General features: G+C 41.6%; 1 long non-coding RNA gene across 1 annotated transcript; it reads right to left on the minus strand.

Annotated features, from left to right (window-relative positions):
- Positions 1-192: 192 nt before the first annotated feature.
- On the minus strand, positions 193-9,879 carry LOC308191548. The gene is made up of 2 exons (XR_013948112.1): positions 4,806-9,879; positions 193-4,118 (listed from the first exon to the last, which is right to left on the minus strand). It is a non-coding gene; the product is annotated as an uncharacterized lncRNA (long non-coding RNA).
- Positions 9,880-10,998: the final 1,119 nt, after the last annotated feature.

The following is a 10,998-nucleotide window of genomic DNA, read 5'->3' on the forward strand; positions in this document are numbered from 1 at the left end:
TCAGATACATGTGAAAACGAGGACATGAAATTGCTAATAGAATGAATAAAATATTTGAGATACTGTATCTTTTCATAGTGCTGGTTGTTTTTGTCATTTCCATGTACTTTGCTTGGCCATGCAGTAATTTATAATCCAGAAGAGGGCCTTGCAGTTCCACTAATGAATTAAGAATACAAGCCCAGTTCGATCTTGATTATGTTGCTCTTAGTGGATAGTTATCTTAAACACGAAATGTAGTTTAAATAATTGATATTCAGAAATTTGAGAAATGCCTTAACTTTTTTTTTTTTTTAATGTGGAAGAGTGGTTTAGAATTCTATGACTATAAAAATTGAGTACAATTAAACCTTTTGGATATTTCAAATGAGTTTGTTCTGGTTTTTTTAAGAGCATTAAAATCATTACTTTGTCACCATTGCTCCTAATAGTCTAGAATTTATATTTTTGTATTTACTTACTGTTTACACAGTGAAAAGGGAAAGGAGCATTTTTACCGTAATACCTAATCTCAGAGTTCAGAAATACTCTTCCTTTAACGTGAGCCCCTTAAGTTACATCTGTGACCTATCCTGTCCTCCTGACCCCATGACCATTCCTTACAACACTCAGATATTTTTCCCTCCATAAGGAAAAGTAGTTATGACTACAAATAGAGATTCTTTTACCTTCAGAGCTGCAAGGGCTCATGAAACAGACAGTGATGGTGGAAAAGCTATTTAGAAAAAGACCATTTTTAATGACTGTGATGACCAAAAAATGGTCACACCTGGGGTTACTGTGTTTGGTTAGTAATACAAGGTAGCTATGTCTGCATACAGATACGTATATTCTCAGCTGGACTATAATTTTTCCGTATCTTGAAGAAGTCCAAATTAAAGGAAGACTTTAGGCTTCTAGACTCACAGACACCAATGACAGTAGGAAATGGAAGCTACATATTGTTTTGGACCAGAACCTAAGTCTCTTGGCACCTATTCGTCTGCAGAGTGACTAAGAACACTTTCCTTCCCCACTGTGTTGTTTCAAAGAAGAATGGTGTTGATATTTGCATATTATGACAGTAGGAGCCACATAAAAAAGCAGACAGATTATTGGTAATAGAAAGAACATTTTAAAAGCTGTGTCCAATTCCACAATCCTTAAACATGGAATAAAAAATACTTTTTAACAGGAATTGGTAATAACCTGTTGTTTAAAAAGCAGTTTAAGTCCTGCTCTGAGCTCAGGGAGACTGAAGAGGGTGTCAAAAATTTCTGTGAAGAGCAATCAAGGATAACAGCGTGCATTTTAGATAATGGACAAGAAAGAAGAATAGCATAGCAAGGTAAAAAATGTATTACAGAAAAGTTGCAAAAGATTCTTCTGTTTACTATTTGCGGTAGTAGTAGTATTGGAAGACACATGCAGATGCATAGTTTTAAGTACAATACTCAACTATCTTAGGGAACAGACTGCTAAAAGGTTACATTGAAAGCAAAAATGCAGCCCATTCTGCTTAACATCCTACTACTTATGTGAGCAAGAACAAATGCAGATGCACAGGTGTTTTTATAAGAGAAACTACTTGTGTTTGAAGACAAGCCACTCAGCAGAGCCATGGCATGACATCTTGACAACTCGCATGTGTTCAGCCATCTCGTTCTCTCTTCCACCTATTCCTCAGTGCTATTCCTCTCTACCTGTAAACTGCCAGGCTCCCACAATGGTAGCGGCAGCTCCTGCTGCTCTTCTTGTGGGCAGGCACCCAGAGAGGCTGCTCCTATTTGTCTCTACCTGCCACTGCCTTCAGAGGTGTGCCTGGGGCAGTTGTTTCTGTCTCAGACATGTTGCAGCTCTTCCTAAGTATGAGTGGACCGAGAGCCTTTTCAGAAGGGGAAATCATTCCAGTTATTTTCTGTGAGCAGGTGACTGCTTCTGTCTGATCTGAGCCTTCTCAAGGCCAGACAGCGAGATGTCTTGTTCCGAGCTAGGGCTGCAATACGTTTGGCCCTATTTCCCTCTCTCGGAAACATGTTTTCCTGCAATATGCATCAAGAAGACGGAGCACACAACCCCCTTAAACTTCTACAGTAAGTTTTGAGTTTGTTGTTCAGAGTAAGATTCACAAACCTGAACGCTTCACAAGAAGGACGTCTGAGATCCTGGGCAGCCAGCTCTCGGTTCAGGCTCAGAGTAACATCTCCGTGGCCAACCTTTACACATGGGCTGGAAGAAGGCAGAAGGTGGCCACCGCTGTTACAACCAGATCAGCAGACCACCTTTGCTGGCCCAGATCAGAAAATGATCTTACAAGAAACAGTATTAATGAAATAGAGAAAGAAGAATGTCAGAAAAAGAATTAAATTGTTGTTGGATTGCTTATTTAGCAAGAAGGAGACAGTTGCTCATGGCTGCAGAAGCATAGGCTTGGTTTGTAACTGTTGCTACCAAACAAGATCTTGCAGCAAACCAAGCCGGAGGCACCCCAGGAGTCAATAGCTGATTGATACACAACCTGTAAGAAGTGTTGCTGTCTGCTTGCTAGGGGCCTGGACCTAAGGCTTTGGCTCTAGCCCTAAAAGAGTGTCAAGTGCAACAGCCTTAATTGTTGCTGCCACCTGGAAAACCCAGAGCAGCAGCTTATAAATGCTGCTATTCATTTTCACAATGCTTTTACTTATTTATATCTGTGTCTGTTGCTGCATAGCAGGCCTCTAGAGCAGCAGTAAATATATTCAACTGGTTTACTTAAAGAGGTTTAAATGCCTCACATCACAGTTTTTCCCTTGCTACTTGATAAATAAATATGTAGGCTTCAGCATTACATTTACCTTGGACTGTATTTTTGCCAGTTCATCACAGGCATGCATGGTTTTATTTCAGCATTTGGTTTGCTTGTCAATAGTCTGACATCAAAATATATTGACCCAGCTAGGAGGGCAAGGAAGCAAAACAACACGGCTTTGTCTCTGCTAAACCAATTACAATGACAATCCAAGGCTATAATAAATATGTCTTGTGACTTGCACACTAGAAGAGAGGCTGAATTTAAATTATAGCTTTGGGTTTTGAAATGCTCACTGATCCATTCCACTCCTATTAAGAGCGCCTTCCGCTCTGCGAAATTAAGTGATATCTTTACATGACAGTTTAATTAATTTATTTTTCAATATGTACATTTATGGAGTTTCTCCATTAAGCTTTTGAAATGTCTGTAGGTCCTATGCGTTAATGTAAATGCGCCATGGCCCATAATTACCTTTGGCAGGCTTAGGGCACTGATAAAAAGATTATATTTTTAAAAACTAAAGTCTTCAAACTTCCCCAGCGCTTGGCAGGAAATCTATTTCTGTGTTTTATTTGGAGCAAGACTGGGGAGCCTGCAGCCAACAACTCCAGTGTAGGCAGTAACTGTTACATTTTACAAGAAAATACATTTGACACTAAATGAGAGAAGGAGAGAGGAAGACAATTAGTGCTAGAGTACTAGAAGCAGCTGTTTGTTTGTTTTGCCTTGTGGCTGCCAATATATACCCTTATCATTAAAGTGCATCTCAAAATGGGGTATTTTCTACAAAATTACTTCACAAAACATGGATCTTTGTCTTCTTAAGGGGCTGCCCCAAAATGAGTTTATCTTCCTTTTTCACAATAGCTCTGTGATAGCCAAGAATGCCGGATTCTCCCCTTGCCTCCTCCTCCTTCCTTTCTAAAAATGAACTTTTCAGGGATATGAAGAACTCAGAGAAGTTTGAAGGAGAGCAGATGGCCAGCAGTGATCCAATAGGATGTAAAACTTCAGTTAGGTAGTCGCTTGGCAGTCAAGTGCAAGTGAGCCTGTGATGTTTCCATAGCGATGTTTTTACATGGTGCCTTACTTTTGTCTTTTGAAAATCTAAGCGGTTTAAAAAAGGACGATAACATAAAATGAAGGGCTCTGCAGACCTGAATTTGTGGCGTGGTGTAATTAACTCTGCCCTTCCCTGTCTGTGCAAGCAGGGAACCAGAGCAGCAACTTGGGCTCCTCACCGCTGACGAGAGGCGCAGAGACCTCAGCTGCACTTACCCTTGCCAGCTTCAGCTCGTGTGGTGCTTGTGTGGGCTGCTCGAGTTGCTGGATAAAGTAGGGGCAGTTTCTGAAATTAAGAAATGACTCAGATGCTAGTGTTGTTGGGGAGGGATTGTTCAGCCACCCATTTTTATGGTGTCAGGATTTCACATTTACATAAGGTGGAAGGTTTTGGGGGGCACTTTTGTAATCTTCAGAGCTTTCTCTACAAAAAGGAAGCAGTGTAATAAAAATTGACATGACTTTGATTCCTACTTTCTCCTTTTGAAGTCTGAGAGGTAGCCATTAAAGTTGCATTAATTTGTGAGGTTATAAACAACTGCCATTATCAGTGCAGCCATATTGGGTAAGAGAAACAAGATTTGTAGGGAGAAGCAATATCTTTTACTAAGCCAAATGATACAGTTGGAAAAAACAGGCAAGCTTTTCAACAACCAGCCGTGGGGACACTGCGTTCAATAGCTTACCAGCTTTTTCCCCACACCTAATGAAAGTAAAATGAAAATAAGTACATGTATCCACATACTATCTCCCTGCACACCTACATCTGGACAAATTTGACTATCACCTGGTCTGACTAAGAAAAGAAGTTGGAGGAGTCTGTGGACTCGTGGCAAACTGCTCTGGAATCCCCAGCAGCCCCCCTCTGCTGCCTTTGCACAGATGGGTCAGGCCAGAGCTTTGTGAGGGCCCTGAGCAGTTTTCCTTTCCCGCAAGACTCCCAGCAAGGTGCTCGGTACAGCAGCACACTTACCTCTCGCCCTACGGGATGCGTGTTGGCGTGCAGGGGATAGCAGCGGCCCCGCTGCTGTGGCTGTGACCGCTGTCTGGAGCAGGGGGACTCCCAGGGAGAAGCAGCTTCCTGCTGGAGTGCTGTGGAACAGGGCAACGGTAAGTTGTGTAATCTGTGATTTACAAATCCCCGAGTGAACTCCCATGAAAGCTGTGGTACAAGCAAATGAAGTATATTTAGCCTGGGAACAAAATTACCTAGCTGCCTTCCCGTGCTCTGGCCTCACCTGTGAACTCAGAGTTACCCAGCAAGGAAACCCTCCACTTGTGTCGTGGCCAGTCTGTTATTGCTAAAGCTGACCCTGCAGACAGCAAGGAATTCTTTTCTAAGAAATCCATTTTCTCATCCTCTGCAACTTATTTCCAGTCATGTTGTGCAGCACTTGTGCTGGCAGCAGCAGTAGCAGCCTGAATGAGTCACTCAGAACGGCACCTGGCAAGTGCGCTTCTTAATAGTTGAGCGCTTATCCTGTTAGGGAGCTCCATCAGGACGTTTGAGCTGCCACTTACAGCAGGGAGGGCTGAAAGCTCTCTGCAACGGTGACAACAAAACCCTGGTTACTTACACTGTAGGGCACTTCAGTAGCGTTTCCACCACCAGGAAGATCTGGCAGCTTTGGCGGGGGCAGCTGCAGCTTGGGGAATTTTTAAGTATGGGTTTCCATAGTCCTTGCAGAACTGTTGCTCTCCTGTGCAGCAGAGGGCAGCTAGGGAACTGCCTTTTGGTGGGCTGGAGCTGGGCCAAGTGGATCGACTCAGGTGCATCACTTTCCCATCTTCACCTGAATCCTGTGCCATAGCTGTTTCCTCAGTGCTCGTTCGCTTCACTGTGTTGTACTGGCAGTTCGTTTGGTTCATTCCTGCAGGGCGTATTCAAGGTAGGGCAACTTGTAAATCCTCCTGCTACCTGTACCCTAAGACAGGGTTACAGAATGCTCCCATTTCGAGCCACCTGCCTGCTCATTTCATGTTTCCGACCACTGTTGGACAGGGCTATTCAGCAGCCAGCAGGACTTTTCCTGCATGCTGAGTTAGTTACAAAACTGAAGGATGCCTTTGTGGCTGGTGCTACGCTGAGTTCAACGCAGCCATACTGAAGCACATGCCTCCCTCTCCGTCTTGCTGCACATTTTTTTCATTCTGTGCCCTTTTTCTCCCTTCCCGCCTTCCAAAAGCCATGCACAGCCGCACCATATACCTGAGAGCAACAGTGATGAGGAGCCCCTGCCCTCCTGTATTTCTGCGGCTGCTGTTAGAATAATGCCAGTTCCTACAGAGTGATAACCCACAACGAGCCTAATGAAACAGCAATCTGGCATTAAGATGCGTATATAGTTGCCATTTGTTAAATTGACAGGTGACATTTGGAACATGCAGCCCCTATTCATTTTTAAAGCTAAATACTCTTTCAAAATAAAGTCTTTGCCATGAGTTTTAAAGATTTCCAGCCTAGACAGGGCCAGCTGTGCTTTTACACAATTTCTGGGCACGAGGTCAGATTCTTAGCAGCTGTAATTTTTTGTTGCAATGAACTGGACATGTCATGAACAATAAACAATTACCTGCCTCATAGATTACCTTGGACTCTAGTTTTTGTTTTTAACCTTTTCATGTAGAACTATTTATACAACAGGAAACAGAAGGTTTTGACACACAATTTTTAATTGACTTGAATTTCATCATCTGCTACCTAGTCCTACTCTTCTGCATTTTTTATATTTACAGTAAGAAGACGTCAAAGGGATTCTCTGAACACCAATAGTTTGAAATTTGTTCATGAGCAACAAGACTCACCTTTCTTACAAACTAATACCTCAGACACGTTATATTTCAGGAACAGTTAAGAATGTCAATGGACTGAGCTCATCCAACTGAAGAGCACAGAAATCATGGCAAGGACTCACCATTCCTTTCCACCTTCAAATTGATATCAACATATTCAATAGTATACTTATGATAACTTCCATTTCCAAACCCAGAAATGCTCAGAAGAAAGAGGTGCTCAAACTTTATCAAAGTTGTACTCTTATCAAGCACTTGACTGTTACTTCATACTTACCAATTTTATTGTCCAGAGAACTCATCTCACCATTTCTTATTTAATGTATTTTCCACATTACTCCATTTTAACACTAGGATATTATTCCACTACTGCTAAGCTGCCCCTTCAGCTTATTTTTGCATGTAAAAGAGGAAAAATGAGGCCTTCTAATATGGAGAAAAGCTGATTCTAGATGGCTAGTATTGACCAAAGAGAAGGAAGCATCTTCTGTGGATATATGCCAGGCACAAGAGCAGAAGATAGCGTAGTTCACCTCATGTCCTTTCAATGACTAAGCCAAGGTTGTCAAAAGGCAATGTCTCTTGACAGATGCTTTCCCCAGCAGCTAAGGCAAGAGCAGCCAAGAGTGTGGCCAGCAACCCTCTCACACTGCATCGGATTTGCCAAGAGTCACGGCCACACGGGAACCACAAGAGGAGCAAGAGCCTGCAGAATGTTTGAGTCACAGGGACATTTTCTTTCTTCAAGTTAAAAGAAAATCTTCAATGATTTACATATGAATTGCTTCTAATGAGGACACACAAGCTCAGTTTTCCAGCAGACTTTCAACAAGGCCAAAATTAAGGATACAATTACATGGCAGAATACTAGACTGAGATCTTCATGGTTTTTATGTCAACAGTGAAGTCAGCCACTGCTGGTGGGTGGGAAGCAGCTCTCTTTAGGGATGTTGAGCTGGTTGATTTTCTGATTACTTCAGAGAATTTTAAAAATAGCAAATTATAATAACAGGCCTATAGACTCTGTAGCAGCTTTCTGATTAATGTGAACCTCAAGATATATGCTAAATTCTCGTCCATAAGGTATGCTGTTTAGAAATTTTCTGGATGCTATTTTAACCTATGTCTTCTGAGTCACATTAGTCAAAAGAATTGGCCTGTAATTTAATTATTGCAAATGGTGCATCAATGAGTTATTTCCTAGGAAAGAGAGTTAAGAAAACCCTACACTGCAATTAATGCTGAAATGGAACCCTTTTTCTTTGGTCTTCTGAAATGTTTTCCGTATGACAGGAGCCAAGTGAGACTGAAAGAGTTTTGAAAATTCTATTAGAAAGTCATCTTCACCCAGAGCTTTCCCAGAGACCAGAGGTTTTATGACTCCTTTTTATTTCTTCCTCTGCTATGGGACTACCTAACTGTTCTCTAATTTCCTGCAGAATTATAGGTATTTCCAATTTACTTAAGAGACCTTGAGTCTGTTCAGCTGTGCAAATGACTCAGATTAGTTACAGGATTTTAGAATTCAAAGGAGACATCGTTAAGGTCCACAGAGTTTGTAGCTCATACAACAGATGACCATACACAGGAACAGCATAACACCCTGTGCTTTCCTTCCTGAACTGTACTGCCAGCAGTTCCTAGACATTTCCTCATGGCTCTTAATCTCTGCTTTTCCACCATTTTGTAAGCAAAAGATTCTCAACTTTTGCTTCCCGTAGAAATGTAAGTAAAAAGCAATTGTGCACCTGAATCACATCAAATGAGAGACCTTCACTATCCTGCTTCCTCAGTACCATGCAGCTTGATGATTCAAAGCAGATGAATCAAGAAAATCAGCAACATTGAGGATTCTTCATGGGATTTCGGGGCTGTCCCATACTGAGGCAAGGAAACTGGAAAGGTTTTCAAGCCCTATGATGTTTGAAAGCACTGTGAGGTGAAGAGTATTGCTTGTTCTGTGATCCACTCCTCCAACCTTCCTTCTGTACTGTCAGCTTTGTCAGCTCTGTATATCATGTAGGTAGTTTGTTTTCGGGCATTCACACTCTACAAATGAAACTCAGGTCTTTCTGAACTTGCTAGTAGCCTGATCTGTGGTCTGCCCATGCCTGACTCATCCAGAACACCTAACAGAGAGCTTGGGCACTTCCCTTCAGACATCTTCTAGAGCCTAGCCCGCAACCAAGCTAGACTCAAAAGCTGTGCAGATGGCACACAAGGTTTGAACTTGTGAATGAGCTTAGAACCTCTTACAGAGAGTTGGACTATACCACGTGAGACACTTTAGAAACTTGGCTGAACTAGGTTACCGTTGCCTTAACACTTTCCAAGGAGTGCCTTCCGGGGATAGCATTTCATGCAATCTCAGGATATTTCACTTGGTTCTATACAGCGTGCTTATTTTCTTCCTGACAAAAAGAAAAGGTGAGAAATAGAGGGGGCTAATAAAAAATGTCACAGAAAGAAAAAAAAATCAAATAAACCCAAAAGATATGGCAAGCCAATGTGCTGCACATGCAAAATGCTAATATGCAACATCATTAAAGCCTTGATCCTGTGAAATGTGTAGGGCATTCCTGGCAGCCTGTTTTGCTGACAGTCCTATTTCTAATACATCTCTCTCCTAATTTGCTTCTGCAAAAAAAGTTGTGTGGTTTTTTTTTGTTTGTTTGTTTTTAATTACTTTGGGGAAAAGGCAAGGGGAATGGGTGCAATGGAGTTGCAAGAAAAATAAAAGCTACGAGTTTGAATTAATTAAACAAATGACCCATGCAATCAGGGAAGATGGTGGAGACCAGGTTTCTGCACTTGAGCTATTCCTAGAGGCTGAAGGGAGAACAAAGGGACTGAGCTGGTTCTAACCTCTACAGCAGGTTGCACCAGAAGATCTGTACCCTTTGTCCTCCAAGGCAGAGAGCAGACACAAGGAGATGTAATTATAAAGAGCCACACAGTTTACATACTCTACTGATCTTAGCAGCAGTCCCTCTTTAATTCATGCTGTGTTTGGGGAGACTCAAAGTCTGGCATGCCAAAGTCTGGGATTGGGCTGGAGGCAATCTTTGTGCTGTGGGAGAACCAGTTGTTTCAAACTATTTCTAGTACACTGTGTTCTCCACCACTTCTAGCCACTATCTAGGAACCTGTGAACCGACGCTTGTGTTGGCAAGGTGGCTTCTCTACTCCAGGTAGACTCATAGTGGGAAACCCCATCTGTTGTAAAAACCACTTCTCTTTATCCAGCCCCTCCTCCCCTCTCCCCCTACAAGTCCTGCAGGCTCAGTGTCTCTGTATCCCACTGGAATCAGTCTGTATTTACCTGGCTGTACGTCTGCTCCTTTTGGTGAGTGTACAGCACCCGTGTTGGGCTTTGGTGATCCCACCAGTGCTTGACCTGCTCAGAATACAAGAGTTCACAGACACCAGGAACCTCTCCTCCACAGGATGCCTATGTAAATACATCCTGTGTGTGTTTAGTTTTAAGACAAGGTTTGGGCTTGAGCATGACTGATAGAGCAGACATACCTTTTATTTCCAGGGTGCGTTTTGAATATGTTTGGTGTCTGAACTGACCACCATTTTCAGATCCTATGGCTCTTTCTCTGTTCCGGTATGAATAACAAAGGCAAATAATCCAGTTCTCAGTGTCTTTGCCTGAAGAGATATAAATCACACTCGAGGTATTATTTCTTCACATGTTATGTCATTTGCTGAACAATTAAGTGTGCGTTACTGAGGGATTAAAAGTGAGCCAAGGCTACAGAACATAATGCAACTTCACAGCAAGAGATGACAATGCAATTCTTTAATACCTTAATATTATTTCTTGTAAAACCAGATGATGTAAAATCAATTCCATGCTAAATTATGCTTTCATCTTCAGTCCTTTTAAACTTTAACCAAAAAAAAAAAAAAAAGAAAAGAAAAGATGCCAATGGTCCATAAATAATCTCTAGATAATGTGTTAAAGACCTATGGTAAATGGCACTCTTACAAACCCATATTTATATTAAAAAACCTCATATGTATACTTTACATAAACTATCAACTGCAGCAGCTGAAAGTAAAATAAATGCGTTGTGATGAATGTACATCTACTTTACCATCCGTTACATATCATCTTTGTGAGAAAAATACTTTTTTTTTTTATTCTAAGCTATGTATTTTAAAAAGTTAACACAAACAAACCGTATATTTTAGCTGTATCAAAATCTAAATATCTACATCCCAGAAACAAGCAATTGCACAGAACTGTATTGTAAACTATGCACGGATGAGTAATAAACCACTAAAGTTTTAAATAGAATTCCACAGAGAAAAGATGCCTCAGGTGTGCATCTGGATGCTTGGACAGGTAATTTAACGGATTC

The sequence above is a fragment of the Anser brachyrhynchus genome (genome assembly GCF_964034855.1).
Source record: "Anser brachyrhynchus genome assembly, chromosome: 3".
NCBI lineage: Eukaryota > Metazoa > Chordata > Aves > Anseriformes > Anatidae > Anser > Anser brachyrhynchus.